The 11,906-nt window shown below is 37.6% G+C and overlaps 1 pseudogene; it reads right to left on the bottom strand.

Annotated features, from left to right (window-relative positions):
* Nucleotides 1-10,896: 10,896 nt before the first annotated feature.
* Nucleotides 10,897-11,906, bottom strand: part of LOC149254369 (uncharacterized) — a 10,036-nt pseudogene continuing 9,026 nt past the window's right edge.

Here is an 11,906-nt window from a genome sequence, read left to right as displayed (position 1 = left end):
CATCCACCTTTAATTTTCAATTAGGAACTTGCGTGATAGCATTGTTTGATTGTTGCTAGACCCGGTCTGGGCTAGTAGGGGTCGCCTCTGTCCGCAGAGGGGATTTACCTCGTCAACACAATGCTTCCACATCCTCATCCTTTCTTGAGAGTGCATCTACCACAACATTTTTCTTCCCTTTTTTGTAGATGATTTCAAATTCATAACCCAACATCTTTGTGACCCATTTTTGTTGCTCTTCTAAAGATAATCTTTGTTATAAAAAGTATCTAATACTATCATGATCCGTTTTTACCTTGAAGTATCTTCCCATTAGGTAGGGTCGCCATTTCTTAATTGCATGTAGTATTGCCAACATTTCCTTCTCATAAATAGCTTTGTGTAAATAGTTTCCTTTGATTGGACGAATTTTGAAAGCAATGGGTCTTTCTTCTTGCATTAAAACAACACCAATTCCATTTCCCGAGGCATCACATTCCACAATAAAGTTTTTTGTAAAGTCCAGCATAGCTAAGATCAGTGCCTGGCACATTGCCTCTTTAAGATGTTCAAAGGCCTTTGTTTCTTCTGGAGTCCATGAAAATGCATCTTTCTTCAATAATGTTGTTAGAGGTGGTGCTATTCTCCCATAATTCTTAACAGACTTGCGATAATACCCTGTCAACTCGAGAAATCCTTGGAGATGATTTATGGATGTGGGGGTTTTCCATTCCTTAATGGCTTTAATTTTGCTAAGGTCTACCTTAACACCTTCATGAGATAGAATATGACCCAGCTATTTCACCTCTTGTACTCCAAAGAAACATTTGGAGATTTTTTCATATAATTGTTTCTCCTCCAATAGTTTAAGCACCCTGTCAACATGTTGAACATGATCCTTCCAAGACTTGATTTAGTTTGTAGATTAGTATGCCATCAAAAAATAATAACACAAATTTTCTAAGTAAGGGTTTGAAAATGGAATTCATCAAACCTTGAAATGTAGAACGTGCATTGGTAAGGCCAAAAGGCATGCCAAAAATTTCATAATGACCCTCATGAGTTCTAAATGCTATTTTCGGAATGTGTTCAGTCTTCATTCTGATTTGATGATATCCTGAATGAAGATCCAACTTGGTGAAGTAAATTGATCCATGAAATTCATCCAATAATTCATCAATGACATGAATGGGAAATTATCTTTAATAGTGAGATTTTGAGCTCCCTATAATCCAAATACATGCACCATAATCCCTCCTTCTTGTGCACCAATACTACTAGAGTAAAGAAAGAAATTTGACAAGGTTGAATTATACCAGCCTCTAGCATTTCTGCAACCATACGTTCAATTTCACTCTTTTGGGAATAGGGATATCTGTAAGGTCTGATGTTTGGAGGAACACCTCCTGGAATCAAATGAATAGCATGATCATGATCACAAATAAGTGGGAGGCCTTTGGGAGTCTCAAATACATTGGAATGATTGTCCAAGACTTTTTTGAGATCTGGAGAAATAGATGATTTCGATGTGGGAACCTCTATCGAACATAATTGTGCAATTACGCCTTGTTGTTATTTATTTAGAATCTTTGCCAATTTGTTAGAGTTGATTATCTTTTTCGGTTTCCCTACGATACCCCTTAATTCAACTTCCTTTCCTTCTGAACAAAATTTCATGAAAAGTTCTTGAAAATTAAAAGCTATTGTACCCAAGGATTGTATCCATTGGACTCCTAGTACAACATCAGCACCACCCATTGGAATGGAAAGCATTGGACTATTCCACACATATTTTCCCATGGATAGCTTGATATTATGGAACTTTCTAGAGAAATTTATGGTTCCTCCACTTGAAACCATCACTTGGCTATCTTACAATGAATAAAATTATGGGTATTGCCTGAATCAATCAACACTATTACCTTTTTCTTCTTGATATGTCCTTCTATCTTGATACTTTGAGGAGTGGTAATTCTAGCCAATGCATTACAAGATATGGTCAAATTAATTTCTTCTTTCTCTAGGGTTTGTTCCTGTTGTATATCCTCTTCTTTTGATGTTTCTTATTCCTTTTCTTCTTCCTCTTCACAATCTATGTAAAATAATTTCTTCTCATCACACTTATGACCTTTAGTGTATTTACTATCACAATTGTAACAAAGCCCTTTTTCTCCTTTTTCTTCTAATTTTTGTGGTGTCAACCTTCTAGGTTGTGGAAGGCTAGGGGCAACAACACTTCCATCTTTATAGTTGTGAGTGGTAGGCTTCCGGGTTAGAGCAAATGAACCTGGCCTATCGACGAATTGGGAAATGATAGAGAGGAAAGGTGGCGTATGGGAAGTAGCTATGAATATATATTTCCTCACCATATGAATAATGAGTCCCTACCGGGCCTGACCTCGAAGTGTTCAATTCTCATTAGATCTTCTCGACTGTAATTTAAGAGGTCCAATAATGTATGTATATTGGCTCTTTTGCTCTTCAGTATCAGTAAGAGCGAGAAATATCTCCCCAAACCGTGCTTGCAATTCTCATTGCACACAGCTTTCCCCATTTAAGAGCAATAGACCAGACCAACCCACAAAAATGAAACAGTCTCTGCGTAGCCAGTCATCCATAGTATCAAATAAAGTTTTTTCACCTACCAAAACATCACCTGTTTCTATAATTTTGCTTTCCATTTTTCTTGCCAACCTGAATGCCTTCTTCAATGAATCAGGTTCCCGGAGGCGAAGTTACAATGAATCAGGTTCCCGAAGGCGAAGTTACAATGAATCAGGTTCCCGAAGGCGAAGTTACAATGATTTGGTCTGAGACAATACTTTTAGGCAACCCATGCAATCTTACAACCTCCTTAAAAAACAAATTAGCAATGTGAGAAGCATCACTAGTCTTATAACATGGAATAAAGTGTACCATTTTTGAAAATCTGTCCACTACAACAAAAATTGAATCATTACCTCTTTGAGCCTTAGGTAAGCCCAAAACAAAATCCATACTTACCATATCCCAAGGCCTATCTGGAATTGGTAATGGAATATACAAACCTGTGTTTTGGCTCCTTCCCTTTGCATGTTGACAAACTTTGCAAGTTTTCACATACTTCTCCACTTCAGATTTCATTTTCGGCCAGAAATAAAATCTGTTCAACTGTTCAAAAGTCTTCTCTATGCCAAAATGTCCTACAAGTCTTCCACTATGTTTTTCTTTGATTAAATTCTCCCTCATTGAATAGTTTGGTATGCACAATTGATTTCTTTTAAACAACAGTCCATCTTGTAAGAATTAATCCAACCATTTACTCCTATCCATGAAAATAGGATTTTTACAAGCTTCAAATGCCTCTTTAAAATTTGGATCTGTTTCATACAATTCTTTAAGAAAATCAAAACCCAACACTTGGACTTGACTCTCTTGAAATAATACATTCCTCCTACTTAAGGCATCTGCAACTTTGTTTGATTGGCCGTTTATATGCTTCAAAACAAAATGGAAACCTTGAAGATACTCTACCCATTTAGCATATTTTTGGCTACGCTTTGGCTACTGCATAATATTCTATAGTGCATGGTTATCTGAATAAAGTATGAACTCCTTTGACATTAGATAATGCCTCCATTTCTTCAATGACTGCACAACTGCATAGAACTCCTTATCATAAGAAGAATTCTTCCTTTTTGAATCATTCAGCTTTTCATTAAAATAGGCTATTGGTCTATCTTCCTGGCTTAAAACACCTCCAACAGCTCCTCCGCTAGCATCACACTTCACTTGGAAAGGCTTACTAAAATCAGGTAAAACCAAAATAGGCTTTTCAATGATTTTCTTCTTTAACAACTGAATTTTTTTTCTTCTTCAGCAGTCCACCTAAATGGTTGTTTGTCATTCTATATGGTCTCAATAATAGGTGCATTAATATTACTAAAATTCTTAACGAATTTTCTATAAAATCTAGCAAGACCATGAAAAATTCTTACCTCAAAAACACTCTTGGGTGAAGGCCACTCATGATTGCCTTGATCTTCTTTGGATCCATCTTCAGCCCTTCATCAGAAATAACAAAACCCAAGTACACTAGCTCCTCTTTCATGAATGAACACTTCTTCAAATTCAGCGATAATTTCTCCTGTTGCAACCTTTGTAAGACATAATTCAAATGCCTCATATGCTCCTCCTTAGACCTGTTGTAAACTAATATATCGTCCAGATATACTATTACAAATTTACCAATGAAATCTTTAAAAAATTCATTCATGCGTCTCATAAACATACTTGGTGCATTTGACAACCCAAAAGGCATTACTCTTCACTCATACAATCCCTCATTTGTCTTAAAAGCAGTTTTCCACTCATCCCCTTCTCTTATCCTTATCTGATGATACCCACTTTTAAGATCTAGTTTTGAAAAATACTTTGCTCCACTCAAGCAATCCATTGGATCTTCAATTCTAGGTAAAGGAAATATGTACCTGATTGTGATTTTATTGATGGCTCTTGAATCTGTACACATTCTCTAGCCTCCATCTTTCTTTGGACTTAACATTGTTGGCACTGCACAAGGACTCAAGCTTTCTCTGATCAGTCCTTTGTCAAGAAATTCTTGCACCTGCTTTCTAACCTCTTCATTTTCTATAGGAGTCATTCTATAAGCTGCTTTGTTAGGTAGACTTGATCTAGGAATCAAATCTATATGATGGCTAATTCTTCTAATGGGTGGCAATTCATTTGGCAAATCATCAACAATAATATCACAATATTTCTCCAACATTTCTTGAATTTCAATGGGTAAATCAAAAATTTTAGTAGAAGTCATTATTACCTTGGGCTTGCAAATTACAACAAAATTTACCTCATTCTCTTCAATCTGCTTCAAGTATTCCTTTCCTCCTAATAACAAAGTTTTTGGATCAGTCTTCTTTCCTAGTACATCTTCTTCTTGCAGAGGTAGCAATGTATGATTGACACCATCCTTTCCAAACTTGTAGGTGTTTCTTTTTCCATCATGCATGGCTCCTCTGTCATATTTCCAAGGTCTTCCAAGCAATATGTGACACACATCCATTGGCATCACATCACACACAATTTTATCTTTATACTTACCCACCTGAAATTCCACTTCACACTGTTCATTCACTAACAGTTGATGTCCCTTTTTTAACCATGAAACCTTGTAAGGTGTTGGATGTTTCATTGTCTTCAGCTTCAATTTCTCCACCACTTCTATAGAGACCAAATTATCAATGCTACCACTATCAATGATCATCTGGCAACATTTACCTTAGACTTTACACATTGTCCTGAATAAAGTCTTTCTTTGTGATGGTTCAACTACCTCCTTTGCTGGCTTGAGAAAAACTTTATTAACTACCAAAGATTCTCCTCTCTCTGGTATATTTTCTTCTTCTCTCACTGTTGTTGTTGCTTCCCCTTCATCTTGAGCAACAATAGCATTCCTCTAATTTGTTTCTGCTTTCTCTGGGCACTCAAAATCTTTGTGTCCCAGCTTGTTACATCTGTAACATCTTATTTCTCTTCCTCTCCCTCTAGAAAAAATCCCTCTGCCTCTTGCATCACCTCCTTTGGGTGCATGCTGGGTTTAGTTGTTGCTAGCTCCATCTTTAGGTGTTGTAGATCTTCCTCTACCACCTTGACTTCCCCTTCCTCAGAAAGCATCTCTCCCTCTGGAAAACTACTTCCTCATGAGTTTTTCTTTAGATTTCAATGCTATCTGATAAGCTTCCTCTCCTGTTTTAGGAGACAATAAACTTATCTCATCTTGAATGTCCATCCTAAGGCCATTCACATATCTAGCCACCTTCTCATCTGTATCCTGGGCTTCTCCAGCTCTTATGCTTACCTTTTAGAATTCCTCTGTGTATTCTTTTACTGTCAAAGACCTCTGTTTAAGATTCTGCATCTTTCTGAACAGGGTTTGTTGATATTTACTTGGTGAAAACTTACCTCTTAGCTTTGCTACCATTCTACTCCAATTCTTGATAGGTTGCTTGCGAAGTCTTTTTCTTTCCGCCTGCACACCATCCCACCAAAGCGTTGCATGGCCTTTTAACTTGGTGACAGCAAACTTGACTTTATTCTCATCTTTTGTTTCTTCATAATCGAAGAATTTCTCCATTCCATTAATCCAGTCTATCAATTCTTCTGGATTCAGTCCTCCTTCATATATTGGAACCTCGATCTTTGGCTTAGCTTTGGATCTCAATACTAACTGAAAGAACCTCATCTCAGGAGTAACTACTACAGCTTCCTCCTCTACAGCTTCAACCTCAGGTTCATTAACATCTCCATCATCTATATTTCTGCCTGTTGTTAATGCATCCAATCTAGCTTGCATTTGTTGCACAACTTCCATTACTTCAGCATTTACAACATGCCATCCTCTTCCACCACGTCCTCATCCTCTTCCAACTCTAAAATCCATAGTAACTTTCCTTCTCCTGCTTCTGAGATTCAATTCAATGTCAGTTGATTGCTCTGATACCACTAATGGTGGCCTGGGTGCAAGCAATATGGATAAACGGCTGAAACCTGAAATAATTTCTTCAATATTTGGCCAAATTCCTCCTTCTCCACTTATTGGCGTATCAGTCATTTACTGTTAAATTGACAACCTCATGGGTTTTCCTCTAGAAACCCCAATCCTTGTTATTGCCGCAATTTATTACACAGAGCCCTTATACTCTATCGGGACTGTGATTCCAAAGGAATTAGAAAAATACACTATCGGCAGGATTTTCAAATGGAAATAACGCAAATAGCATTGAATACACTATCGGCGCTAAAACCCAAGGAAAAATGTGTTTTACACAAACAACACAATCGACGGCTTTTATTCTAAAGGATCGGAATAACACAACCGACGCTTTAATATGGTGATTCCCCGATGCGATATGCCACGTGGCTATCGGCGATTTCGAAAGTCCACACAATAGGCTCCTTCCGCTTCAACCTTGTGATGTGATAACCTTGCAAACCCAAAAACTTATCAACCCAACTATATAGTATTTCGGGTCTGAGCTTAATGGGGCTTCGGACTTCGGTGGTTCCACAGGTCTCTTTCACTCCACTTATGGTTATGCGATGTGATAAAGGTTCAGACCTGATACGGGTATGAACCAGATTTAATATTATTTCAGGTCCAGAACTACATCCAGCTTAAGCCTTTTTCACGATTTCCCTGTGTAAAGCTGAGTTTTGGTAGCGAAACTCTATACAATGATTTAAGAAGCCTGCGCTCGCCAATATGAAGGAAAAACGATTTTAAAGGCTTCAACCTAAACATTATTGGGAAAATAAGGCTAATTCATCGATATTCTAACTTAGAAGAAAGCAATTAAACTAATACATGCATACATATATCGATTAACAGAGGACCACCAATGTAGATACACAAAGAGAGGTTTTCTCAAATGATAATACTTCCGAGCACTCTCTAACTCTGAGCGTCTCGTTATTTCATTTTAAATATAGTAGATAAGCCCTCTCGGTCCTTATCCATACAAAAGCATGTCTTTTACATAGAGTGACTAAAAGCAATCATGCATAAAAACTTATTATCACTTATCCATAAGCGATTATTACAGAATGATTTTATTCTTAATTCTATCCCTATCTTAAATTAGAAAATCATGGAAACTGCTGGCTAAAGGACCCCACTCCTTTGCCTATAGATCTTTTTGGATTTTTTGGAATAGTTTGAAGATTTTCCCTCCAAGTCTCATGCTCTTGCATCATCAACTCATGGTGGCAAGAGCTTGCAAAGTCTCACCAAAAACCAAGTGCCGTTTACAAGATTAAATCTTTGAGAAAAGTTTATTATTTTCTTATGGAAATGTGTTGTAGATTGCATGGGCATAAGAATGTAGAATATTTTGAAGAAACATGGGTTTATTTACTCAACCTGGTTGTTTCTAGAGGCATGATCCTCAACTGGGATGACATCCTCGCTCAACAACTATAGATCAATGTACAACAGGCAAAGCAAGTCTTAGAAGTTGATCAGTCACCAAAGTTTTATATATCTTCTTATCCATTGGATGGGATTTGCGATTGCTATGCATTCACCAAAATGAAGTGGAATTGGACCCCTAAAGAGAAACTACTTGTTCATCTCTATTGCGAACTAATGTGAGAAGTCAGTTTCTGAGGAGTATATACGAGACTGGCCAAGCATTTCTTACAATTTTATATCAGATAATTTTTGAGGTGGAACCTCCCAGCATGATAGATCAGGTGAAGGAGGAACTCTATGATATTTCAGATTGGATCACTTCACCACAAGGCACATACATCAGATTTTTCGAGTGCCGAACTACCCCTCACCTTATGCCAAGGTATGTGACCAACAAGGTGGTCCTATAGGAGGTTGCCTACAAACTAAATACATGTTTGTCTACATAGCTCCAAAGGAAGAAGAAGTCTCCTTGGCCCTCTTTTCCTTTATGGATAAGATCGTATGAGCTTAAGAGCCTTAAGGTGATTAAGTCTGAGATTGAAGAACTTAAGATCCTTCATTTTGGCATAGTTAGCTTTCATAGATACGACCCCAGAAATGTTTGTAGACAACATTATACCGAGATGCGTTATACCTATATGTATGTATCTATGACAGTTCCAAAAGATGAGAAGATCAAGATCTAGTATAATGCATTGAGGAAGAAATGACCAGAAGATGAAGTAGGGCCCTCCCATGTTTCACAGGTACTATATATACAAATGAAGGAGAGTCAACAGGAAGTGACTGGCCTAGTTGGCATAGGTGCAATAGAGGTGGAGCAACAAAGAAAGAAAAGGGAGGAAGAAAGGAAGACACAAGAAGAAGAAAATAAATAAGAGGAAGAGCGCAAAAGGGAAGAAGAACAAAAATAAAAGGAGGAATAAGAGAAGATAAAGAAATATGACTTGCTAAAGAAGAAAGAAGAATTAAAGAAGAGAAAAGTAGAGGAGTTTCAAAAGAAACAACAAGAAGAATTCATAAAGAAGCAGAGAGAAGAGGAATAAATGAAGAGATCAGAGGAAGAGGAACAAAAAAAGTGGTTGCAGGAAGAGGAGATGAAGACTAAATAGGAAGAAGAAGTTGCACAGAAAATGGAGGAAGAACTAATGAACCATGACATAGAGGCAGAGATGGAAGAGGAGGAAGAAACTGAACCAATTACGGATGATCCCAACATTCAGTTAGAAACTCTTCACAAAGGTGGCCATCTCCCATTCAGTGAGATAGGAATTGTTTCTCCACCTCATGACAAGGCCATGGATATATCGAACTTTACCTTCAACCAACTTAAGAAGAGCGTTGTACACGAGAGGTGAAGGTACTATCTTGATGACCCTATTTATCCTGTCACCATATAAATGGAAAGGGTTATAACATCCAATACCAAGAGGAATCCTAGAGAAATCGTTGTAGAAAATGTGAGCTTTTTGACAGTAGCACAGGATTACACAAAATACCTTTTGAGTCAGAATTAAAAATTGTGACAGGAGCTAACTACCATAAAGTAGCTAGTTGGTCATCTGGTTGCAAAAAATTAAAGATTGACTTCTAATAGTATCAACACGGTAGAAGTACAGTTTGACATACTTGAAGAGATGAAACTGATGGAGGACACTATGAAGCATATTTACAATGAGATGATCCTTTTATACGAGGTGATGGTGCACCTGGTTGAAATCCAGAAAAGATCTCAAGAAATCCTGAAGGTTCTGAACGCTGCAGGCACAGTTGTGGATATGATGCAATATTGGGGCACCAAGTATCTCAATATTCCTGAGTGGTTGGTTAAGAAGGATAGACTAACAACTGAGGTGGATAGAGCATATTTGAGGCTAAACACTCACAATTATAACCAACTTGGTGAGCAGGTGACCAACACTATAGCTACCTATGTTTGACTGCACAATAGTGTAGAATTCCTAACATGAAATCATAAAGTACCTTTTGTGGGTGTTAGCACTCAGAATTAACCTCAAGGCTGAGAAAAGGCAACTCTGAGGCGACCATAGACCAAGCTTTTGATCTGGCATCTAGCCCTGCCAGACTAGAGAGGGCTCTCTCTTTGCCACCAAAATGTGTCTGCGATAACTAAATCTTAGGCTAGCTATGGAGTACAAGGATTTTTTTTGAAAGTTTTTGGGTCGAAAACAACAATAGAAAGGACCATTTGGGCTATGGAGTCGATGCCAGTTTCTACCGGCAAACTTGGGGCAAAGTAAGTGCAATGTTCAGCCACATAAAGTTTGCGAATGTGAGAAGAATAGGGGAGAAAGCTTGCTGCCCTACAGGCATCAAACAGGGGATGGATCTCCAGTAGCAGAGTTAGACGAAAGAGAAACATGAGGTTGCTCAACAGAGCACCTAGCAAAGGATGAATTCTGCAAAGACAACCATTACATCTAACAGCAAAATCATCATGAAAGGAGAATCATAGGGGATTGATTCCTAACATATCTCTTAGATAATGTTGTAACAAGGTAGAGAAAACAAAACATGTAAGTGAATTATAGGAAAAACATACTAAACAGTCAACACCGTGATGGATCCCAGGTCCAAAGGGCAAAAAAATGCTTTATTAAAATAATATTCAAAGAAGTTTTACACAGTCCAAATGCCTCTTCCTTTTGCAAAAATCGAACCTATATCTTTTTAAAATAATCTTATATATACCCTATTACATATTAATTATGAATTCCTAAACATAGGAATCAAAATAATTAAAATAGAAAAACAAACAAACACCTAAATATATTTTTATGTGGTCAAATAAAATAAATCTAACTTATAACTAAGGAATTAAATCACAACAAAACAGAACAATTGATTTGCTGCCACAAGTCAAATTGCCTGCCTAAGTTTGTTTTGGAACATCGCTGGAAATCAGGGATAATCTGGGATGCTGATCAAATCATCCTCCACCTACACTCTGTAGATGCCTTGGATTCTTGAAATATTTTCCATTTGTTCGTTGAATGTTTTGAATACTGCCACCTCTCCTTCAAAAACTCAATGCTGTTGATTTCATAGCTAAAATAGTTGCCATCAATTCTTAGAAAATATGAACGTCTAGGAGATGTGAAGTCAGCTCTATGAAGGGAAGCATCAGTGTAGTCAACCTCTCTTAGCATATAAGGCCTATTGACCTCATCGAGATAATTCTACTCTAAAACACGTTCTCTTGTTCTCTGATGGTGTAAATATTCGAGCCCTGGATCTACCCCACAATAATCAATATCAAATAACAACCCATTCCTCATAGGCAATGTATCAGCAGGAGGCAGGGCCTACCTATGATATGTAGAAGCATATGGATTTGATGCTTTCAAAGCATAAGCATCAAGGAATGGTGCACGCTGAGGCAATACTATGTCAGGTCGATATAATGGAACTTGGTGAACCTGATCAACAAATGGTACACGTCTTGTTTCCCCAAAATTATCACGAATAGGTTTCCCAGGCCTACTGTCTCATGGACCATGAGAGTTTGAGGACCACGAGAGTTCTGAAAAGGTACCGATCAAAACAACTGGGAAAATTTTTTAACCTATTCTGCATTCAGTTGAAACTTGAACTTGTTTTTCCCATAGTAATTATGTTTAATCACAGCCTTGAATTTTTTCTCTGGCAATGGCAAATATTCCTTCTAAATACAGAATCCTATCTAGGTTGGAAAAGGCTTCTTCGAAGTCTTGAATGCATCAGGTTCAAGTTCATATCCACCTTTACCTGCAGCCTTGCATATTCCATACATTAGACGAAGGTTGAAGTCATACAAAAAGAGCCACATTCCATTTGTAACCTTCTCAACAAGCTCCTTGTGTGCTTGAGGAAACCCAAAAACACGATAAAGGAAACCTGTCGGCCATGACCCTTGCTTTCAGAAGTGCCTTCAGCGATTCCAGGAATTCCACCC

The sequence above is a fragment of the Pinus tabuliformis genome, chromosome 7, assembly GCF_031772625.1.
Source record: "Pinus tabuliformis cultivar Carrire ecotype Pingquan chromosome 7, CPIR1, whole genome shotgun sequence".
Classification (NCBI taxonomy): Eukaryota; Viridiplantae; Streptophyta; class Pinopsida; order Pinales; family Pinaceae; genus Pinus; species Pinus tabuliformis.
This window is presented reverse-complemented; position numbering and strand designations above follow the sequence as displayed.